General features: G+C 34.8%; 1 long non-coding RNA gene across 1 annotated transcript; it reads left to right on the forward strand.

Moving 5' to 3' along the window:
• Positions 1-8,176: 8,176 nt before the first annotated feature.
• On the forward strand, positions 8,177-21,508 carry LOC134730271 (uncharacterized). Its single transcript, XR_010111971.1, has 3 exons — positions 8,177-8,997; positions 11,467-11,924; positions 13,401-21,508. It is a non-coding gene; the product is annotated as an uncharacterized LOC134730271 (long non-coding RNA).
• Positions 21,509-24,978: the final 3,470 nt, after the last annotated feature.

A 24,978-nucleotide genomic window follows, 5' to 3' on the forward strand; every position in this document is an offset into this window, starting at 1 on the left:
TTTAGATTTTTAATTTGTATATCTTTGAAAATTAGTAAAAAAATTCTGTCTTCCTTCTTTTAAATAGAAGGAATATTGAATTATATCACTGTTATTGTGTTGAGGTGTTCAAATGATTACAATAATGAATGAAGGACACAGAATGAAGTGAGTAGGTATTGAGGAGAAAGCTACTAAAGCCTAATTAATATTATTATATGAGTACTTCTCATGAAGTGCCCAGTCCTGATCAACTAAGGGACATTGCTTATGTGCCTTCTGTAAACATCATTTGTTTTTGTATTATGTCACAAAATAAAACATACACTCAAAAATATTAAAACAAGAATTTAAAAATATACCATGCAGAAGAGACTGGGGATTAAAATAAGCAACATGACCTTTGTTTGCTAACATATAAGAGATGGCAAGTATTTGTGAAATATAAAGCTAAGAAGACATTGTTATGTGCATTATTAAGCAATCTAGTCTTATATCAACTTTTGTTTAAAGAGTAAGGGCATGAACATTAATTATTATTTCATGTAACCATTGTTCCGTCAGTCATAAAATATATCTGGGAATCTAATGTTATATAGACCAATAAATAATTGTAATATATTTTATTTATTCTTATTTTATGCTTATATTCAGGTTTAAGTTTTAATTTCCAATCCCATTTTTATATTTTTACTTCATTTGCTGTTTATTCTAGTAGTACTAATGAAATAAAATGTACACTAAAAAATAAACTACGTGATAGTCTAAAAATATTTTGAAGAAAATGAGAATCAATTATCTCATGATTGTATAGGTATAAGAAGTATGTGGAATGCTTTAAATGATAAAGCTTGATTAAGTCAAGTTAAGCCACCCTGACTTATTTTTCAAGTCTATCCCTATTAAAGACCAGTTTCTATGACTGCTCAGCACATGTAGAAAACTACAGAAGATTAGCTCTTTACAAAGTTATTTCAAGTGCTGGTAAGTAAGTGATTATTCTTAGTTATCTTTTCCCACTTTTGATTTTTTGCCTTGCCTTTCAATGAGTACTCTAAATTATTTTACCCGAAAATGTGTTAATAATTAGTTCCAGAAAAATAAGCCATAGAAGCAGAATTCGCAATGTTAGTTCTGAAAATGTTGATGGCAGCAAGTGATCAGGTGATCACATCTTTTTTTTTTTTCCCCGAGATGGGGTTTCACTCTTATTGCCCAGGTTGAAGTGCAATGGCGTGATCTTGGCTCACTGCAACCTCCGCCTCCTGGGTTCAACCAATTCTCCTGCTTCAGCCTCCCGAGTAGCTGGGATTACAGGCACCTGTCACCACGCCCAGCTAATTTTTTGTATTTTTAGTAGAGACAGGGTTTCATCACGTTGGCCAGGCTGGTCTAGAACTCCTGACCTCAGATGATCCACCAGCCTCGGCCTCCCAAAGTTGGGATTACAGGCATGAGCCACCGTGCCTGGCCATGATGATAAGGGCAATGACTAATATTTTGGTGAAAAAATACAGGAACTAAACATTGGGTAGGCTCAGATACAGGGAAAAAGGAAATTTACTTCAAATAATATTTTATTAGCAAAAAAAAGTCAACATCATTTTTTAAACCCCCAAATTGCTACAAATTATCAAGGGGTGATCATTTACATTACTAAGTTCACTTGCTGCCAATCCCATCACAGGCACATCTTTAGAATCTCTAAATAAAATTGATGTTAACAAAACTATTACCAATCTTATAAATACTTGGACTTAAAGAATCCTAAACTTATAAAACAGCTTATAAATATTTTGTCCAAATTATCTACCAATTTAGAGATTCCTTCTGCCAACCCTGACAAGTTGAAAGCTTCCAGAAAAAGAGTAGTTTACACTTTTTAGGAAAAAAGAAAGTTCTGGAATGCAACAAACCCAAGTGATATTTTGCAAATATAATTGTTCTTAAAAGTTTTATAAAGCAGTAGATTGACTTAAGTGATAAGTGGCTGTGTGTGTGTGTTTGTGTGCATGCATGCATTTTTATGTTCATGTGTGTGATCACATATGAATGTATTTATGTATATTTTATTAACATTGATGAATTTGATGACAAGGCAGGTTTCAAATTTCTATCTTTTGACAGAACCACCCCTGTTTTTTCACTGTAGTAAGTTTAAGTGTTGCTTTATAATGATAATTCAATCAAATGGTATGCATATTACCTGATTTAGTTTAGAGGGTTCTCTGGACATGGAATGTTTCCCTGCTTTATTTGGGAGTGACCTTTGAACACTGTTTCTCTATCCTACTTGTCAATGAACAAGGCTTCTGCCATTGAGAGTCACTGGCAAGAGATTGGACAGTGCAGGGTTGAGGGAGAAAGCTGAGCAGTTGTGTCTCTTTCTTTCTGCTTAGTGGCATCTTGTACAGTGCTTCTGCTTCATCTGTAGTCCCTGCTTCCACCTTCCACCAGCAGATTCACTGGGGTTTCTTCTACTGAATGTATCCAAATCATGGGCTCTGGTCCTCTTGTTTTCTTCCTTTGTCTTTCCATCCCTCGGAATGGTAGGTGATTCTTGCTTTTGCTAATCTTGGAATTTCCTTACTACCCACTGTTTGAGCATTCTAGGCATGTTTGTACTTAAATGCTTTTCTTAAATTCCTTTTATTGAATTATGCAACATTCTTTTAGATTCCCTGCTGGAACCTGACTTAAACCGCTGCCATTAGTTGATAATGGACATGTAAGTGATAATCTAGAGGAAAAAATACATCACATTAATATTATATATTCCAACAAGTTATGCAAAAATTTTAAAAAGAGATAAACAAGAATAGTCAAAATCTGTCAACAATGCCCCTAGATATTTCTTTAGGGTTACTGTTGAGACTGAGAGACCCGAGCTGATACAGTCACAGTTTTCTTCAATGATAATATGAAATTTGAAAAAAAAAATTACAATAAAAATTTAGTTTGGGCCGGGTGCAGTGGCTCATGCCTGTATTCCCAGCACATTGGGAGGCTGCGGTGGGTGGATCACCTGAGGTCAGGAGTTCGAGACCAGCCCGACCAACATGGTGAAACCCCATCTTTACTAAAATTACCAAAAAAATTAGTCAAGCATGGTGGCACACGCCTGTAGTCCCAGTTACTTGGGTGACTGAGGCAGGAGAATTGCTCGAACCTGGGAGGAGGATGTTGCAGTGAGCCAAGATCACGCCACTGCACTCCAGCCTGGGCAACAGAGCAAGACTCTGTCTCAAAAACAAACAAATAAAAACAAAAATTAGTTTGTAACTAGTTTTTTAAATGTAATCATATTTCATATTTTACAAATAAGTAGTAAAATGTAAAGTACATATTTAGTTTAGTTAGAATTTGTTGGAATTCCTCAAAAAATGTTCAATAATACCCATTCATTATTAAACATTCGTAAGCTTACTTGAACCAAATATGTACTATTACATTGTATAAGGAAATAAATGTGACATACCTTCAGCTTTGTCTGCCATTGATATGAATCTCTTGGTCCTTTCTGATATAAATATCTAGAACATTTTTCTTTGTTATGAAATGCAATTTCCTGCAAATAGCAGATTTTGGCATTTTGATTTCATGGGATGTCTCCATTAAATAGTAATTTGTAAAAAATGAAACAGGTAATACTGCTTTTTAAGGTGTTTTATTTTTGAATCTATTTTATCTCACAGTAGTTTTATTTATTTATTTTTTTTACTTTGTGGCAAGAAAAAGTAAGATAAAATATTTTCTTTCCCTGTATTTGTGTTACCTAGAAGTGGTTCATATTTAAAGTTTATTCTTTTCACCTTGGACAATCTGACAAGGACAAAAGGTTCATATATCAGGAAATACCCTGAACTGGGAGGTAAGGCTCTCTCACACATTGTGTACACAGTGTCCTACAGAGGTGACTATAATGACTGTAATACATCATCTGGAAACGGGGCTGCAGAAGCAGGGTGAATCCACGTCCCAGGAACAAAGGTTATTTATTTCTACTGTTTTGATAGGAGCTGCTAGAAGCATTTTTCTAATGGTCCTAATGAGTCTCGGAAGACCTTGCTTCTTGTCTTGTTTCTTACAGTACCTAAAAATAGAAGTCAGTATTTGGCAGCAATAAAACTAGAAAAATAGATTCAAAAGCATTCAACAAACCACTTTAAAACATTTATTTATTTTTTTCTCCTGGATGGACTGTAGAAGAGTTTAAGCTTGTATCCTATGGTTGTCTTTAATCTCTTTAGGCAACACCAACAGTTGATATAAAATATATGTAACATATGCTGAAAGACTGTCTCAAATCCTTTGGATCTTAAAAGTATGGCACTTCCTAATCATGTACAGAATCATTCAAATCTATTTGAATTCTGTTCTCTGATTATATGTTTAATATGTTTACTACCATGATCTCCAAATATCAAATATACAAACTTCTCTTTGAGAAACAGCTTTGTTTACTACAAGAGTAATGCTTAAAAGTACTCTTGGTAATTTTACAATTTCTGAGTTACACAAAAATACTTTAGCTGCACAGTTTTCAGAATGCTGACAGCTGGACATTGCCCTCTATATATTTTTAAATATTAGGAATAAGGGGGTCTTGGGATAATGCAGGCAGTTACACTGGATTAATCTTGACCTTATCAATATGATAACCTGGTGGCTAACCAGGCATCCCAGAACAGTCATTCATTGTCATAGGCCCGACACTAGAATAGACCATCCCAAAAGGGATCAGACTCAGAAAAATTTGTTCAAATCTGTAAATTTAAACAAACATAATTTTGAACAGAGAAAATATAAGAAAGATTTTTGAGGAAATAAATTACTAAAATAATGTTACATTTACATTTAACAACTAGTTCACTTTATATAATAGAAAAAAATGTATATGCACTTATATGAACTTTAACTTTGGCCCAGTAACTTTGTCAAGTCACTTGGCATTTCATATGTTCTTTTTCACTTTCTGAAAAGATATCACTATTCACTCTTCCTCCTTCCTTTGTCATTTTATACATCCAATTGCTTACTTTTTCCCCTTCTTTCTTTGACTTTCACTGCCAGAAAAATTGTTTCACTTTCTATTAAAATGACAAATTAAGATTCCTATTTAAACTTGATTATAAGTAATATTGTAAAAACAAATGTGTAAATGTTAACTGAGTTCCTTGAATACATAAAAAAAAAAAAACTTAAGTCTCTCAGTATAAAATAAACAGTGCACACAATGGGGGAGTGCTTTTATTTCCTTCTCCTACTGACAAGAGTAGAAGTCTGTTTTTCGCATAAACTACGTAAAATACATTTATGTATTTTAAAAATATACTATAGGTTTTAGTTTATGTTAGTTTAATACTGACAAAATATTTTAAGTGAGATAAATATGGTGTATGTTCAAAGTAACAAAAGAAAAATTGAAATTATATTGAAACCCGTCTTGAAAAATACAGACGTTTTACCCCAAAAATGTAGAACTAAGAGAGTATGGCACTTCTTAACTCTGTATGCAGTTGCCTATTTTAAAATTTGTTTTAGCAGTTCAATCTAGATGTTCTATTAATAATTTGACCCCCGCCTAAAGTCATTAAAATTTATAAAAATACATAGAAAGTAGAAGACTCTTGAACAAGAAAATGCTATATAGATAGATATTAAAAAGGAACAAAGATTGTCTGAACTCTAAATTAATGAAATGACTGGATCTGGTCTTAAAAAGTCAGAATGACATCCCATGGAAATTTTAAAATAAAAAGATAAAGGAAAGTGTTTATCTGCAGAAGATTTAGCAACTCCTATGTTTTAAGTTAATTACTCTTGAATTTGTCCCTTGGGTACTTAAACTGAGAATAGGAATTACATGTGAGTTTTTTAAATTTATTTAAAATTTATCTATCTGAAATATATTGAAACTCTCTAAGCTGATTTCCTGTGAGAAGTCTTATTATAATACATCGCTTCTATTGCCTCATTTTGGTGAGCAACATCATTTATTTTACTTAACATGGATGAGTAGTTTATTCTCATGAACTATATTATCTTAAATAAGTTCATCTTGCAAAAATAACAATGATTACTATTCTTATTGCTTATTACGATATACATAATGTGTAGCTAGGTCATAACTTTTCCATTTAGAAACAGTTCTCTATAAAATAGGCATAAGGATATTTTGTTACAAGAATTTTAAAATATGCTTGTTTCCAAGCCCCAGAAATCTATTAACTCTCCTAATAAATTTGCAATAATGGCAAAAATATTTTTCTTTTATTGCATTTCATTTATAGTAATAATGCTTTCCTTTCATTATCTATCATCTATAGAGACCTAATCTTTTTTCTTCAGTCAAAAATCTAAATGATACTGTACATGACTGACTACTTTATTGTTTTATAATACAAAATCAGATGTATGCTCATTTGAATGACACAAGAAATCAATGTACATACTTATTTAAAATGTTTTAGTATATTTAAAATGAATGAATAAAAATAATAGGTTTACACTTAGAGAACAAGTGAACATTGTGATGAAGGAGAAACATAGAATCCAAAAATAAATTGTAATGATAAGATTTTGGGGAGTGGAAAATCTAATAGAAGTGATATATTTAAAAGTCACAGAAAAAGAAAGTTTTAATATACATTTAAAGCTGATTAATTAAAGGTGCAGATATAATGCAAATGCTAGGTTCTTGTGTGGGTTTTTATTTATTTTTTTTTAAAGCCTTCCTTTGCCTCCTTTTGGAAAAGCATGATTCATGGAATAATGAATAGCTGTATTTTGCTTCACCACTAAGCAAGACCATAGCCTTTTTCAGAAATGCAAATGAAACCATCCTTGGAGTTCTTTTAGGATGGTAGCCAGGAAATTTGCTGTATTGAATGGATAAGGAAAATGAATTGTTTAGGGTGATCCAAGGGTGTATAAGTAGAAGTAATGGCATGAAACGAAGTGAAAAGAAAACCTGGGCTGATCTTCAAATTGATGTCCTGAGTGAAGTTTATTAGGCTACATAATCGTCTCCCAAGGGAAATAGTGAAAGCACCATTATTTTAGTCACTTAAAATTAACCAGGCAGAATATTCCAGGACACAATGTAAAAAATAATCCTGTATTGCCAGAATCAGATGGAAGAGATGATCTAACAGGTCTTTCCCATCATTAATTTCCAGTCTATGAATAACATTGTAGCTCCAATTAGCTCTGTTTAAGTGAAAGAGCAATTCTAGTACTACTCCTAGCTTCCCCGGAGCTAAAAAGTCTGGACCTAATTCAAAGTAAAAACAAGAAGAGGAGTGCTGGAGCCAAACACAATTACAATAAGTATATCTAGAAGGGTCAAAAGAAGGAAATTCTAATGTTCTCAGTGCTACTATACACAACTGTTCAGTCTGTTTTTTTTTTCTTTATTCTAAAATAAACTTTGGTGGCTATCCCAGTATTATTCCTTTTCACTCATGCTTTATCTTGATTCATTGATTTATTCTCAAGCTCAGGAATAATGAGTGGTTGGAGAATTTAAGACTTGGCTCTCTAGGTAGCCACTTAAAATTTGTTCATGTCTTTATTCTCCCCATTTGCATGTTATTTTATCAAGTAAATTCTAAAAATTCAAAACATGCAAATCACTCCCCAGTGATTCTGTAAAATGAGACTGACCAGAGCCATCAATTCCTGGATATTTAACTCACTCAATACCCTTAGTAGCTCTCCATGTAATAATTTTTTTAAATTATGTAACTTTTCTTCAGATGTCTGTGAATGATTTATTCTTTTTTGTTAGGTAAAAAAATTAGAGAAATGTAAATAAGCAGCTCTGTGTTTTTGTCTCTGATTTTAAATCACAACATAACGTTAAGAATTTGAATGAGAAGACAATTTGACTATCACGCTTTTTAGCAGTAAACAGGCAAAAAGGCAAAATGAACACAAAATTGCAGAAGACTTTTCCCAGTGAAAGGAAAACTATTATTATGTCAGTAATTGTGATCACAAAAGTTTATCCAGCGTTTGTGGGAAAAAGAGTTTAGCTGATTGTACCTACAATATACTGGTGATAGTTGTCCTACTTATTCAAAAGAAATAACTCATGTTTTTTAACTCTACAGTCATTGACAAGCCACAGTCTCTACCTTCAAAAAGTCCACATATTTATTATTCCTGGGTGGTTCAAGGAGAGAATCACAGTTTGCTATTCCATATATGTGTGTGTATATAGCGAAGATATGAAAAGGCATTTCTGGACTTTAGAACTTTAGGGCAGAATGAAAAATAACACACAAATTATAAGTATGTAGTCTGAGGAATAACAGTTTTATATGGCCAAAAGAAGAGCATTTAGCAAATAGTGTTAAGAAAAAGCTAGGAACAGTAGAACAAGGAATAGTAGAACAGCCTGTGGCAGAATTGAGGCCTTGCAAATGATCACCATGAAGATCCCAATACTAGAATTTGGTGTTTGGACTCCTTTCCAGACACAGCTCTGCCCGCCATCATGGCTGGTCCCATCAGGCTGTGTCCATGGGACCCCTTACTCCCTGGGGAGCTGGACGTCTGGCCTCCTGCTATAGCCTCTGTTACAATGCTGGGCAAAGACCAGGTGCTTACAAATAGCCGCAGTTTCAATTATTTTAGGAAGGAAGAAGAAAGTGAATGGCATTTGGGGGTGCTTTTATGTAAGCCTCACCCCACTACACTGGGGCCTTCCATTCTTCCAAGGACATCCATCCATGCCATTGCTGGGTTCTTTCACCTCCCTGCTCAAGAAAGATTATCCCGTTTTGCAGATCCTCTTCACCACTGCTCACTAAGGGACAGTTCTGCAGCAGGCATCCCATGTAGGAAGCTCAAGGAGGCCGTTGTCACTGGAGAGAGAACCAGAAGGGACCTTAGAAGTCAGCTTACTCAACCCTCCTGCCTCCAGCCCCACTGTACAGATGATGAAACTCAAGCCCAAAAGGGCAGGGTTGCCCCAGGTTCCACTGTGTATAACAAGGATTCTGAATACAGGTTTGCCTCATTTTATTTATTTTCCCTTTTTTTTTTTTTTTTTTTACAAATTTAAGATTTGTGGCAACTGTGCGTTCAGCAATTCTATTTGCGCCATTTTCCCAACAGCATGTGCTCACTTTACGTGTCCGTGTTGCATTTTGGTAATACTCACATTATTTCAAACTTTTTTTTTGTTATTGTTATATCTGTTGTGGTGATCTGCCATTAGTAATTTTTGACTTTAAAATTACAATTGTTCTGGAGTATCACAAGCCACACCTGTGTTAAATGGAAAATTTTCGACAAATACTGTGTGTATTCTGACAGCTCTACTGACAGGCCACACCCTCATTGCTCTTTCCTTTTCAGACATCCCTATTCTCTGAAGGAAGTCATTATTCCCACAATGATATTAAAATTGGGCCAATTCATAACCTTAAAATGACCTGTTAAGTGTTCAAGTGAAAGGAAGTGTCACATGTCTCTCATTTTAAATCGAAAGCTAGAAATGATTAAGCTTACTGAGGCAAGTATATCTAAAGCTGAGATAGGTTGGAAGCTATACCTCTTGTGCCAAAAAATCAGCTAAGTTGTAAATCCAAGGAAGGGATCTTGAAGGAAATTAAAAATGCTCCTCCAGTGAACACATAAATGGAAAGAAAGTAGAACACCCTTATTGTTGATATGAAGAAAGCTTTCATTGTCTGGAAGGAAGATCAAAGTAGCCACAACATTCACTTAAGCTAAAGCATAATCCAGAGCAATGCCCTGACTTTCTTCAATTCTGTGAAGGGTGTGAGAGGTGAAGAATCTGCTGAAGAAAAATTTGAAGCTAGCAGAGGCTGGTACATAAGGCTTAAGGAAAAAAGGCCGATGTCTAGCATGAAAATGCAGGGCACAGCAGCAAGTGCTGAAGTAGAATTACAGCAAATTATCCAGAAGACCTAGCTAGGATGATTACTGAAGGTGGCTACACTAAAAGGCAGATTTTCAGTATAGATGGCACAGCCCTCTATCAGAAGAAAATGCCATCTAACATTTACATAGCTAGAGAGTAGAAGTCAATGGCTGGCTTCAAAGCATCAAAGCACAGGCTGACTCTTTTGTTAGGGACTAATGTAGCTGGTGACTTGAAGTTGAAGCTTATGCTCATTTACAATTTTCAAAAACCTAGCGTTTTTAAAAATTATGCTAAATTTACTCTGCCTGTGCTCCATAAATAAAACAACAAGGCCTGGATGAAAGTATATCATCATGGTTTACTGAATATTTTAAGTCCACTACTAGGATCTACTGATCAGGAAAAATATATATTTCTTGCAAAATATTGTTGCACATTCAAAATGTACCTGGTTACCCAAGAGCTCTAATGGAGATGAACAAGGAAATTAATGTTGTTTACATGCTTGCTAAAACAATATTTATCCCGGAGTACATGGTTTGAGAATTTTAACTTTCAGGTCCAATCATTTAAGAAAGATGTTTCCGACGGCTATGTCTGCCACAGACAGTAATTTCTATGATAGATCTGGGCAAGGTAAATTAAAACTTCCTGGAAAGAATTCACCATTCTAGATGCCATTCAGAACTTTTGTGACTCATAGAAGGAGGTTAAAATATCAACATTAACAGGAATTAGAAAGAAGTTGATTTTAATTCTTGTGGATGATTTTGAGGAGTTCAAGACATTAGTAGAGGGATTAACTCAACATGTGACAGAAATAGCAAGAGAGCTAGAATTGGAAGTGGAGCCTGAAGATGTGACTGAATTGCTGCAACATCATGATAACACTTGAATGAATGAAAAATTGCTTCTTGTGGATGAACAAAGAAAGTGGTTTCTTGAGATGGAATCTGCTCCTGGAGAGTGTGCAGTAAATAATGTTGAAATGACAACAATGAATTTAGAACATCTCACAAGCTTTGTTGGTAGAGCAGCAGGGTTTGAAAGATTGACTTCAATTTTAAAAGTTCTATTGTAAGTAAAATGCTATCTAACAGCCTTCCATGCTACAGATAGATCTTTTACACAAGGAAGAGTCCATTGAGGTGGCAAACCTCATTGTTTTCTCATTTTAAGAAATTGCCACATTTATCGCAACCTTCACTAACCACCACCCTGAGTAGTCAGAAGCCATCAACATCAATGCAGGGCCCATAACCAGCAAAAAGATTGCAACTTGCTGGATGCTCAGATCATTAGCAATTTTTAGCAATAGTTTTAAATAAAGTTATATATGTCGTTTTTTAGGCACTATGCAAGTGCACATTTAATTGACTACAGTATAATGTAAAGATAGCTTTTATATGCACTGAGAAATCAAAAATTTTCCATGACTCACTTATTCTGATATTTGCTTTATTGCAGTTGTCTGAACCAAACCTGTAATGTCTTCAAGGTAGGCTTTTATTATGACCTCCATTACCTGGCCATAGAAAACCATTGAAATACTCTTTATTTGTTTGTTTGTTTGTTTGTTTGTTTAGCTGAGGACTATCCTGATCAAATATGCATACTTCAAAGATTGCTTCAATGGACTGAATGGAAGGAAGAGGTTGCTGATACCATGGAAATCAGTTAAAAGGCTCATGAAAGAATGCAAACAAAAAGTTTTTTCAACTGAATTTGTCCTGCTCTACACCTCTTCCTCCACCCCTCCAAAATAAAACAAGATAATACTGCCAAATCTTGGATAAGTATTATTCTTTCTATTATAATCCAGAGAAGATCAAACGCAGTTAAGCTAAAGAGATTTTTAAAAGTTTATCCATGTAATTTATGGCAAGACGAATAGCACAGTAACCTTGGCTGAATCAGTACGTAGAGCATCAAGCTGAATTTCGAAAGGTTAACAAATGGAAGCAGAAACCACCCTGTAATCAAAGCTACTAAGTTCAAAATTGGCCCGAGGAATTTCACCTGCTGTTGTGGACTTATTTAACAGGTAAGATTGGGAGTCAGTGCTATCACTCTCCTAATATTAGGTGAGAGAGTTAATAGAGTAGAGGCAAAGTTCCAAAGACCATACGAAGGAAGGGACTTTTAATCTCAACAGCATCACTCATTATCAAAAAGGAGCACCACAAAAAAATTACCATAAAGGTAGAATACGTATTTTTCTATGGCCACTTTTAGAAATTATTTTTCTTGGCCATATTTTCTTAGAAACATGGGCATGACAACTTGAACATTCACTTTATAAAGATCATGTCACTCTGCTACCTTTAATGGAATATTATTTTAATCACATTTAAAACAACCTCTATTATTGTTACCTAGATATAATTTTCTTTAGCAATTAATCTACACATTTTTTTATTTATTTTAAACTTTTCAACTCATCTTTATTATAAACACTGGAACTTTCCCAAAGCCTGTTACTACAGAATACACTTTACTATTGAAGAAGCTTAGACCTTATCATTGGAGATATTTTTCACCCATCATATATTTCTATAGAAATAGCTTCTCTGTTTATCAGGTGAGCTCCAGTGTGTTTAAAGTCATAAGATGTTTTATGTAGCCTATCTCTGTATATCAGAAGGTGAACATACATTATCTTAAAAGCTTCTCTAGAAATGACTGGCTCCTCATTCACCATAGTGACCTTATATCCCAAGGTCATCAGAGAACAGAGAAAAGATAAAACACCAGAACCCTTACAGATTTCTCAGCACCTACACATGAACTTCCTTGCCTCACAGTCCTCCTCCTCCTCTTTGTTCACTTGCATTAGAATAGATCTTCTAGGTGTATGTGGGAAGTATTAAATATCACAGGGTACATAGAGCTAAAATGGGAAGGATGAAGGGTGCTTCCAAGGATAAATGTGTTCAAATCATGGGGCAAAGTTGGTATCCTCCTTGTGTCTCACCTAACAATGTTCCTTGACTATCTTTCTTGACATGTGAAACTTTATCGTATGAAAGAAAACTGAATTTGGAACAAGATTGTCAAACATTATACTCAAAAAAGGTATTTTCTTAAGGCATTTATGTGTTGATCTAAAATGTGTCCAATTGAAATTTATCTGTCAAAACACAATGCCTTTCTGGTAATCTTGGGCTCTAAGAGGCAAATGAAATCTCCCAAGAGATGCAAATCATCATCTTCTTTATCAAGTTACCTCCACATATCTAGGGAGCTTGATTACTGAAGAACAGTGCTAATACTAGCTTTCCTCTGCAGTATATGAACTGCTTTTCCATCATTTTATAGAAAAGAAAAGTGATCAGTAGGTATTAACAACCTATCTACGATAACAATCGTATTTTTCTGAATTCACAAAAGTTTTTCATAAACATTTTTAAAATCTACTTTTTTTCCTGCAAGTATTTGTATGCTTGGTTTTTGCTATGTGCTTTGCAAATATTTTCTCTACTTCTCCTGTAAAGTAGGCATGATTTTCTAATTTTTGCAGATATAAAAACAAAAGTTGAGTCCGGTTCTGGAAGTAAAGGGTGAGTCCAAGAAATCCCTGAATGGATCCACCATCTCTGGCCTAATCAATGTCACCATGAAGGGGACCTGCAGGCATTAGAGTGGGTCTTAGTCATCATCTCCATGACTGAGCGGTGAAGAAGGAACCCAGGTGCCACTCATTATTGGATCTCTCTCAATCTCAGAAAATAAGCTTTGCACCCGGGGCAGAGATGAGGAGCAGATAAAGTAGCAGCTCCCAGTAACCTCAAATCCACAGCATCTTTCAGTTACGTGTACTGTAAGAAATATTTAAGATATAATTAACTGAAACACACTAAGAAAGATAATATGTGCAGTAGATTGTTATAAAGAAGGTAAACCAGGAAGCAACTCTGTGGTTTATGAGGTGGAAAGGCTTGAGGTTTGATGTCGTTAAAGGGAATTAAGTACAGAGGCCACAAATGTTACAGGTGGTGCTGCAGTTGAAGGCAGAAAATATGCAGTGATCATAACTCTAATACACATTACCCACAACAGATTACCTCCAAAATGGTGAGTCAGGAAAAGATGAAGTTAGAGAGCTCTCCTTGAAAGCAACCCAGTAGCTTCTTTCTTATTAAATGAGAAAATACTATTACTCTCTATTACTATATGTTAAGCTTCCCTGAGCTGAGAACACTGACAGCCATGGCTAAGGTACAGGAGGTAGACCAATAAGACAGAACATGCACTAGGAATGAAGATGAACACTGTGAAGAGGACCAGCTTACCAATGACAGCTTAGAGATACCATCAGTAAAGAGGGTAAGAAAAAATCAGACAACAAAACCCAGGAAAAACAGCTACCTCAATTTTGGTACTGCTATCCTTTTAATTACCTACCCAAACACAAGAAAATTGATAAAGAGGGGAAATCTAGCATATTACTCATCTGAAAAGAAAATCCCTTATCACAGAAAATCTTAAACTCTTGCTACACAAAGTGTAATTCAGGGACAAGCAGCAGCGCCATCTCATAGAACCTTGTTAGACATACAGAAACTGAAACCCCACCTCAAATCTACTAAGTCAGAATCCTCACTTTTACAGTTTTCTCAGTTGTACACATTAGGGTTAAGTAGCACTCCCTTAAATCACAATAAGCCTGCTACAGACTGAATATTTGCATTCCTCCAAAATTTATATGTTGAAATCTAACTCCCAGTATGATGGTATTAAGAGGTGTAGCCTTTGGAAGGTACTGAGGTCATGAGGCAAAGTCCTCATGAATGGGATTAGTGCCCTTATCCAAGACATGAGAGTGCTTGTTTTTTCTCTATCTGCTCTCTGCCATATGAGGATACACTCAGAAATGTCCATGTGCAACAAGGCAGCTGGGCCCTACCGACACCTGCTCTGCCTGCATCTTGATCCTGGACTTCTTAGCTTCCAGAACTATGAGAAATAAATTTCTGTTGTTTGTAAGCCACCTAGTCTAGGGTGCTTTGTTGTAGTAGTCTGAACTAATTAAGATAAAGGCAAAGGGACATGAGCAGCAGATCAGCCAGATGGGCACAATACATCTGCTGCAAAGCTGTGCAAGGGAAAACTGATTTAATGCTGCCTTGGCAACTCTATATTCATCTAGTTTAGTTATTCAACGAGAAGTAATTGACATGAAATTACAGCAATAAGATTTGAACTAAAGGAGATAGAAAGAGCTCAGATGGTAGAAAATGTTTAAAATGTATGAATGTGTGAAGTTTACTGTCTTAAAATTGTTAATAGGTTTGAAATATCTTAAATAATTAGTAAAATAATAATCATAAATAAAATATGACAAAAATAAAAAAGAAATTACCTGTCAACAGAATAAAAAGGTCAGTGTATATGGGCAATCCTTTTGTTATATTTGTGTCTTAGTCCATTCAGGTTGCTATAAAAAATACTTTAAACTCAGTAATTTATACACAACATAAATTTATTGCTCACAGATCTAAAAGCTGGAAAGTTCAAGATTAAGTCACCAGAAGATTCATTATCTGATGAGGGCTCTCTGCTTCACAAATGGCACCTTCTTGCTGTATCTTAGATGATAGAAGGGTAAGGAGAAAGGCAAGCTCACCTAAATCTCTTTTTTTTTTTAAATAAGTGAACTAATCACATTCCTGAGAATATTAGTTTCAACACCTAGTCACTTTCTAAAGGCCCTGTCACTTAATACCAACATATTGTGGCTTAGATTTCCACATATTAATTTGGGGGGACACAAAATTCAGACCATAGCATTTGCCCCTGGCCACTCAAAATTAATGTCCTTCTCACATGCAAAGTACATTAATTTAATTCTAGTAGCCCCAATTTCTTAACTTTTTCAAGATAAACTTTAAAGTCTAAGTCCAGTCTCAACTAAATATCATCTAAATCACATAGAGGTGAAATTAAAGGTGTGATTTATCCTAAGGCAAATTTCTCTCCAGCTGTGAGCCTGCAAAATCAAGTAAGTTATGTGCGTCCAACATAAAATAGTGAAACATGCGTAGAATAAACTTTTTCGTTCCCAAAAAGGAGAAATCAGAAGAAAGCAAGGAGTAACAGGTCTCAAGTAAGTCTAAAACCCAAGAGGAAAAACAACATTCAATTTTAAATCTTGAAAATAATTTTCTTTGACTCAATATTACAACTTCCAGACACACTGGCTTGTGGAATGAACCTCCTCAATATTACAACTTCTAGACATACTGGCTTGTGGAATGAACCTCCAGGCTCTGGACAGTCACTTTCCCATGGCTTAGCTGGGTGTAGCCCAATTCTAGGGATTGAGAAGTTGGAGATGAAGTTTGCAGCTGATTTGGTGTCTGGTGAAGGCCCTCTGCTTCATAAATGGTGCTTTCTTCAGGCATTCTCATATAGCAGGAGGGCAAAGGGGAAAACAAGCTCACTCAGACCCCTTTTATAATGGCACTAATCCCATTCTGAAGGGTTCTATTCTTGTAATCTCCTTACCTCCCAAAGGTCCTACTTTTTTTTTTTTTGGAGACGGAGTTTTGCTCTTGTTGCCCAGGCTGAAGTGCAATAGCGGATCTCGGCTCACCGCAACCTCTGCCTCCCTGACCTCAGATGTGCCGCCCGCCTCCGTTTCCCAAAATGCTAAGATTACAGGCATGAGCCACCGCGCCCGGCCTGGCCCCACTTCTTAATATCAACATATTGGGGATTAGATTGCAACATACGAATTTCGGAGGCATGCAAACTTTCAAACTATAGCACCTTTGTCACTAAGTTTTTCAGGTAAGAGACAGGAGCTACAGATGTAGGATTTAACATATTAGGGTAAAAAAATCTGAAGTTCTAAGTTTGAATGGAAATATTTATTTGAACTAATGATTCATATCTTTAAAATGTACAATTTATTCCATTTTCCCTTTCCTTCATCCTGCTCCTCTTCCTCCTCCTCCTTCTTACCCCTTCCTCTTTCTAAACTTTTGAAATATAAGGACTATAATTAGATTCAGGTTAGATCTTTTTCTTTTCTTTTCTTTTCTTTTTTTTAATGCAAGAATGCCTTATAGGTGGCTCGTGTTTTTTCATCTAGAGGTACAAATAAGCTTTTTGTCTTTGTTTTCGTCATACTAGTGGCTATTATTATTGCCTAAATCAAGAAATTTATTAGGAGTTTATAAAATGGGATTTGTATATAATTTCTTCTTTTTCTACCAACTACAATAATTCTAAAGAGAGACACATTTTCTTGAGAATTATTTGGTTATCTATGGTAAATTTAGAAATAAAAATCAAGATAAATATTTGATTGTTTTCTTTCATTTGTCATTTTTCAAACAAGTTATTTCTAGACATTTTCCAAAAGTACCAATGGGAATTAATCTACAACATTTTAGTGGCTTAATAAACTAATGGAATTTGACATACTATGTTTCAATCCATTGCAGTTACTCCTCTTGATGTATTTCCCACCTTCGATCTATGGAAGCCTCCTCAAGGGAGTTTATTTTGCAACTCCAGCCGTCTTTGATAGCATTCTTGCTCTTGTGATGGCAATGTAATTTGTACCTTTTATGTCTCAGACTGGGAATGAATAATTTAAAGGCACCTTTAGAGTTTTTCACATGTCCTCATATACAGTCAATTTGAACAAGTTAAAATTTTTAGGGAACCTCATCTTTAATATAACATTACAAACTGTTTTCTAGTAGTAACCAACTGTAAACCACTGCTAATGAAGAACTTAAATAGCAACAGCAATAACAACAAAACAATGGTGGAAATATAAGTAGGATAATCTTTGAGAGTATAATCATTGAACTGAATGAGAAAGGAGGAGCTTGGCCTTCAGAAATAAGATGTTTTATAAAGAGGTGAAGGGATTTTAGAAATATTATCAAAGAAGGTAAGGCTTGAATGCTCAATCCAGAATAAATGTAGGCCACTTAAAAATACTTGATTGCAATTTTACATAGAGAAAATTTACAAATGATAATTCTGTACTTCTATGAATTCTCACAAATGTGACCAGGACCCAGATAGCAGAAGATAAACTATACCCCAGAAGCTACCTTCGTTGTTCTGATTAAAGGAAGAACCAAGAATGAAAAATAAGTATGATGATGCTATTTTAGTATAGGAGGAAAAGATAAGCAGAGAAAAGAAAAGGAGAAAAAGATGGAAGAAAGAAGGAAGGAAAGGAGAGATAGAGGGAGGAGGGAAAAAGATTGAAAAGCATCCCAAAGGTTTAAAATCACTAGAAGGAAGAAAGTTCCTAAGAGAAAAAGAAATCACATTAGGGAAAAATATACACCAGATTCTGAATCAAGGATAATGAAACTCGTAATAGGATATCTCCATCTCAGATTCCCCCTAACTCTAACAATTAGCTGCTTCTTCTTAGCTAAGGAGTGTCAAACATAGAATAATACATTTAGTAGGAGACTAAATTTTAATAGCACATTCCTTTCCATTCTTAAATAGAATTTTGCCACCGAATGTATCAAAGTGAGAACAACAGGTTTTCCAAAAGGGAGAAATAATGATATAATTTACCTGATACTTTTGTTAACTCATCTTCAGGAATGAACTGCTAAATATTCTGAAAATTCTCTAAACGTTTCAGCATGTCAGACTCAGCACTCAAAACAATTCTGATGTTTCTACAATCTATCATATTTTGCTTAGTGAATGCATCTTTTGCACTCAAGAGTTTAAGTCCAGGTAGTACAATTCTGTTGCTTTCTAATGCTGAGCTATATTTCTAAAACAGTTCTTTTCCTAATACTTCTAAACCTTCACTGATCCAAATATACAAGCACATTCGTCAATAAAGGCAGACATATTTTAATTCACGTATACTTCACAAATCTTGAATTGTTACAAGCTCATTTACAGTTCAGCAAGGCAACTGTGATTTAATAAAGAACAGATAACACCAAATTATTTTTTTCAAGGAAAGTACATAAAATAGGAGGATGAATACACTGGCAAAATGTTTTTATTTACTCAAAAAATAACCTTGAAGTAAACTAAAAATATGTACTGACAAAGTGATCTAAACTGAGAAAATGTCATTAGATCACTGTGATATTCAATCTCTTACTAATGACAATATGTGACAAATATTGTGAGTACCTACACAGCTGCTTAATACAACTAGAAGGAAAACTCAACTATTCTATTTCAAAGCTATTTCTCCAGAAGTCTATATTGGAACAATTTTTATTTCTAAAATACATATAATTTTCAGTAATAAGAAATCAGTCAAAACTCTTATTACAATAGAAAAATTTAACTCTCCAATTTTATGCCACTTTCTATGAGGTTAAATTTAACTTAATGTATCTTTCAACTAATCCTTTTAAATCTGAACATTCCTTTCCAACATCTATACAATGTCTTGTGCATGCACAGTACTCCATTTTCCTTGGAAATTACAGGTATTTCTCATTTTATTGTGCTTCATAAATACTTTTTTTTAACAAACCAAAGTTTTGTGGCAACCTTACATCAAGTAGGTTTTTTGACACCATTTTTTCCAATAGCATGGGCTCGCTTCATGTCTCTGTGTCACAATTTTGTAATTCTTAAAATATTTCAAGCTTTTAATTATTATTATGTCTGTTATTTTAATTATTATTTTGTCTGTAATGGTTATCTGTAATCAGTGATCTTAGATGTTACTATTCTAATTGTTTTGGGGCACCAAGAACTGAGCCCATATAAGATGACAAACTTAATTGATAAATATTAGGTGTGTTCTGACTACTCCACTGACCATCCATTCCCCACTCTTTCTTCCTCACCTCATTCACGCCTCAAACAAACCACAACATTCTCTTTACCCAAAGCCCAAACCAGAGCAAGGCCATAACACTTTTCTATTCTATAAAGGCTTAGAAAGGTGAAAAAGCTGCAGAAGGGAAGTTGGAAGCTGGCAGAGGTTGGTTCATGAAGTTGGCTTACAATCTCCACAACACCAGATGTCAAGGTGAAGCAGCAAGTGATGATGTAAGCTACAGTAAGTTATACAGAAAATCTAGCTAAGATAATTAATTGATAGAGGTGGTTACACTAAACAAATAATTTTCAGTGTAGATAGAACAGCCTTCTATTAGAAGATACCATCTAGGACTTTAACAGCTAGAAAGGAGGAGAAATCAATGCCCCACCTCAAAGCTTAAAAGGACAGGCTGACACTCTTGTTAGGGTTAATACAGATGGTGACTTGAATTTGAAGCCAATGCTCATTTACCATACCAAACATCTGAGAGCACTTAAGGTTTATGCTAATTCTACTTTACCTGTATAAATGGAACAACAAAGTAATATAGTCAACACTATAAATTGAACAAACAGATGATGGCACATTTGTTTACAGTATGGTTTAGTGAATATTTTAAGTCCACTGTTGAGTCCTATTGCTCAGAAAAAAAAGATTCCTTTCAAAATGTTACTGCCCATTGACAATGCACTTATTCATACAAGAGTTCTCTGATGGAGAGGTACAAACAATTTAATATTGTTTTCATGTTTGATAAAAACCACATATATTCTGCAGCCCATAGGTCAAGGCATCATTTCACTTTCAAGTCTTAATACTTAAGAAATACATTGCAAAAGGCTTTAGCACCATAAATAGTGATTCCTCTGATAGATGTAAGCAAAGTAAATTGAAAATATTTTGGAAATTATTCACTATCCTAGTTTTCATTCAGCACATTCATGATTCATGAAAGAAGGTCAAAAGCAAACATTGACAAGAGTTTGGAAGAAGTTTATTTCAACCCTCATCAATGACTTTGAGTGGTCAAAACATTAGTGGAGAAAGTAACTGCAGATTTGGTGGAAATAGCAAGAGAAGTAGAATTAGAATTAGAATCTGATGATGTGACTGAATTGCTGCAATCTCATGATGAAACTAGAAGGGATGAAGTGTTGCTTCTTATGAATGAGCAAAGAAAGTGGTCTCTTGAGAGGGAATCTATTCCTGGTAGAGATTCTGTGAACATCATTGAAATGACCACAAAGATTTGAGAACATTTTATGAACTTAGTTGACAAAGCAGTGGCAAGGACTGAGAGGATTGACTCCAATTTTGAAAAAAGGTTTACTTGATTAAAATTCTACCAAACAGCACCATCTGCTATAGAGAAAATTTCTGTGAAAGGAGGAGGCAATCCATGTGGCAGGCGTTATGTTTGTGCTATTTTTAAACATTGCCACCTTCATCCCATTCAGCAACCACCATCTTGATCAGTTAGCAGCCATCAACACCCAAGACTCTCCACCAGCAAAAACGCTACAACTTACTGAAGTCTCCGATGCTTGTTAGCACTTTTTAGCAATAAAGTGTTTTTAATTAAGGTATATAAATTGTTTTTAGACAAAATTGTATTGTACATTTAACAGACTACAGTATAATGTAAACATAACTTATCTTGTATGCACTGAGAAACCAAAAAATTCATGTGACTTGTTTTATTATATTTGCTTTTTGCAGTAGTTTGAAACTGAATCCACAGTATCTTTGAGGTATACCTACATATAACAAAGTTTCTTTAGAATGTATTACTTTGTAATTAACCATAACAGAATGCTCTCAATAAAATAATACTTGTTTTGCTAGTTTAATTGATTTCTGTTAAGAGGTTGATTATCAAATATTTATGTTATTAGTTTCATATAAATACATGATTTTTTGAGATATATATTTTGAATACTTGAATATTTTTGATATATATATTTTGAATACACAGTTGGGGCAATATGTATCTTGATATTTTAAAACCTACCAACCGCAACTTCTACTTCTAGCCATAAGGGCATATTCCCCTGTATTTTACAAAGTTATTAGTTTGTAACATATTGGAAAAAGAAAACTGGTCCTTCATTCCAAGTCTTTTGAGAAGCAAATATCCATTCTACTGCAGCCTAGATTGGAAGAAAATTCAAAGGAACTCTGCTTTGTTCCTATGTTTTGGAGCTAAACTTTCCCTTTCCATACTATTATATAAAAAGAAGTCCAAGTTCTTTCAACCTCTATTCCATAGGCTTTGAAGATTGATTGAATTATTAATGCCCTAAAAATCTCCCAAACACAATGAGGCATTCATTAATCCAGGATGAGCAATCGGTAGGCAGTTGATTTGCTGCAGGCCAAAGGATGGTAACAAAATGTGCATATTGGCCCTGAATTAGTTTCCACAGGATTTCCAGTACTTGGACCTAACCACCTACATTTGGTCTTCTACCGACTTCTCTCACCAAAGATGAATAACTCCGTTTTTCTTCTGTGGTTCTTGAGAACTTGAGTTTCCAAGGCCCTGGTGTTCCTCCTCCTTCTTTCCTATTACTTCCTTAAATAAACATTAATCTAGTTTCTGCTGCCTGAAGAACTCTTTTTAAAAACATGAACATGAATCTTTTTGACCAGTGCAATATTCACAGCCTTTGTGCTAGCCTTGTAATAGAGGGCTCAAACAACTATGAGGGGTAGAAAAAGAGAAAGGGTATGCAGTAAAATTGATAGAAAATGGGATGAGAAAAGCACACAGATTAAAACTCTGATATATAATCCTACCAAGTTTTCATACATTTTAAATTTATTGCTGCAAAAGCTATTCATCCTTATATTATAGATTTTGAACTGAAGTTAAGTATTAACTTGTCAAGGGCAGAGCACAGTTAATGAGTAGTAGACCCAGCTGTCAACTCAGTTCTTTCTAACTCCAAAATTCTTATACTAGACTTATTGTATTTCAATCAGTTCAGTTTCACTCACAACATGATAACATATAAATAATTAATACTTTTTATAACTTTCATTTGTTCTCTTTGGCAACCTAACTGAGATGAGTGGAGTTGGTAAATGATACGTTCAGAACAATCCTACTACATTGAAAACAATGTACATTAGTTATCAAGACTAAGCCTAAATCTTGAAAAAAAACTCTCGAATAAATAAAACCTAAAAATAAATAAAAATATTGCATGGCCAACTCAAGGGAAAAAATTGTAAAAGACTTTAGTTTCGAAAGTAAAATTAGTCTGCAAGTGACGTTTGTGTAAATGGAGAAAGAATTCAGAACATTTGCAAAACAAGATTTAGGGTTTAGGATGTTTAGGTAATATAAATAGTATTTTTTTAGTATTAAAATAAAGTGAGTATGAAAATAATGATATGAATCAGAATATTACCTTAAGATGTTTATTTTTTCCCTGTTTTCCACATTTACTCCTTTTTCTCCTTGCAATGAGAACTGTATTGGATGGAAAGAATAAGTTTTCATTCCACGTACTTTACCTTGGCCGAGTGCAAATGACTTAGGATGGTATTTATCTTATTAATCTAAATAGCATTAGGGAGAGGAGCAAAATGAACAGAAGTACAATTCTGATTTCTGAGTCTGCAAATGGAAATACTCACCAAAAAATATAGTCAAACGGTGTGATCCTCTGAATAGGAATAGGGAGACAATGTGCATGATTTGTTAACTATGTTTATTCTATGAAGTGTAATAATGTAATTGTCTGCTACATCAAACAAATAGAAGTATGCTGATTCACTCACTTATTTAGGTACACCTTGTGAAGTGTCCTAATTCTGTTTTATGTTATATATTTTGCTTTATTTTATTTTACCTTGATGAGCAGCGTACATATTCCAGAGGAAGAAAAGTGAAAAGGGAACGTAATTTATTTTCTACAAATGCTTTAAAATTTTATTTTGGACCTTAACATTTTATTTATAGTAAAGCCAATTCCAATGAGTAACTATTTAATTGTTTCTAAGTGTGTTTCTATTCTCAACCATAGGACAAATAAACACTTTTCAATGCAATATTGTATTTTAGGGCCAGGTAAGTTAAAAGTTAAACAATACTATTTAACTTGTATTATGCTTCCAAATTCCCATCTTTTTGAGGTAGCATGGTGTAATGAGCCGTGTGTAGCTGTGTAGGCAGAAGCATCCCTGTCTGGTTTACCACTGTTATCAAGGGAATAAAGTATCACTGCTGCCCAACAAGAGGTGTTCAGCACACAGTAAGTAAATAAATTAATTAGCTCTTTTCTTTTTGTTTTTGTTTTGAGATGAAGTTTCTCTCTTGTTGCCCAGGCTGGAGTGCAATGACATGATCCTGGCTCACTGCAACCTCTACCTCCTGGGTTCAAGCAATCCTCCTGCCTCAGCCTCCCAAGTAGTTGGGACTACAGGCACCAGCCACCATGCCCAGTTAAATTTTTGTACTTTTAGTAGAGATGGGGTTTTACCATGTTTGCCAGGCTGGTCTCAAACTCCTGACCTCGGGTGATTCACCTGCCTTGGCGTCCCAAAGTGCTGGGATTACAGGTGTGAGCCACTGCACCTGGCTGAATGAATTAATTAGCATTTAATACCAGTTTCTGCATGTGTAAAGTGAGAAAGTTTGACTAGTTTTAGACATTAATAAGCAGAATATAGAAAATATGTTTATTTTTCTTTTTGGCCAAATAAATGTGGAGAAAACCATATATTATATGTTTTTCCTGAAAATTCACAATGTTTATTGACATGTTAATGTCTCATAGAAGTCTTAAAACAAATAAACTAGCGAAAGCCCCTGTTAACTCCGTTCAAAGCAATAGTTCCAAAATTTAAATTAAAAACTTTCCTCCCTCTGACTGGGCATGTTGGCTCACGCCTGTAATCCCAGCACTTTGGGAGGCTGAGGTGGGCGGATCACGAGGTCAGGAGATGGAGAACATCCTGGCTAACACGGTGAAACCCCGTCTCTACTAAAAATACAAAAAAATTAGCTGGGCATGGTGGTGGGCACCTGTAGTCCCAGCTACTCGGGAGGCTGAGGCAGGAGACTGGTGTGAACCCGGCAGGTGGAGCTTGCAGTAGGCCGAGATCACTCCACTGCACTCCAGCCTGGGAGACAGAGCCAGACTTCTTCTCAAAAAAAAAAAAAAAAAAAAAAAACTTCCCTCCCTCTCCAACTCCTATAGTTCCAACAAACATTCCTTTTAATTTTCCAGTGGGCATTTCTCACATGAATTCTCTAGGTTTCCAAGACAAATTTAATCTTGTACACACCTTACAAACA

The sequence above is a fragment of the Pan paniscus genome, chromosome 3 (genome assembly GCF_029289425.2).
Source record: "Pan paniscus chromosome 3, NHGRI_mPanPan1-v2.0_pri, whole genome shotgun sequence".
In the NCBI taxonomy this organism is placed as follows: Eukaryota; Metazoa; Chordata; class Mammalia; order Primates; family Hominidae; genus Pan; species Pan paniscus.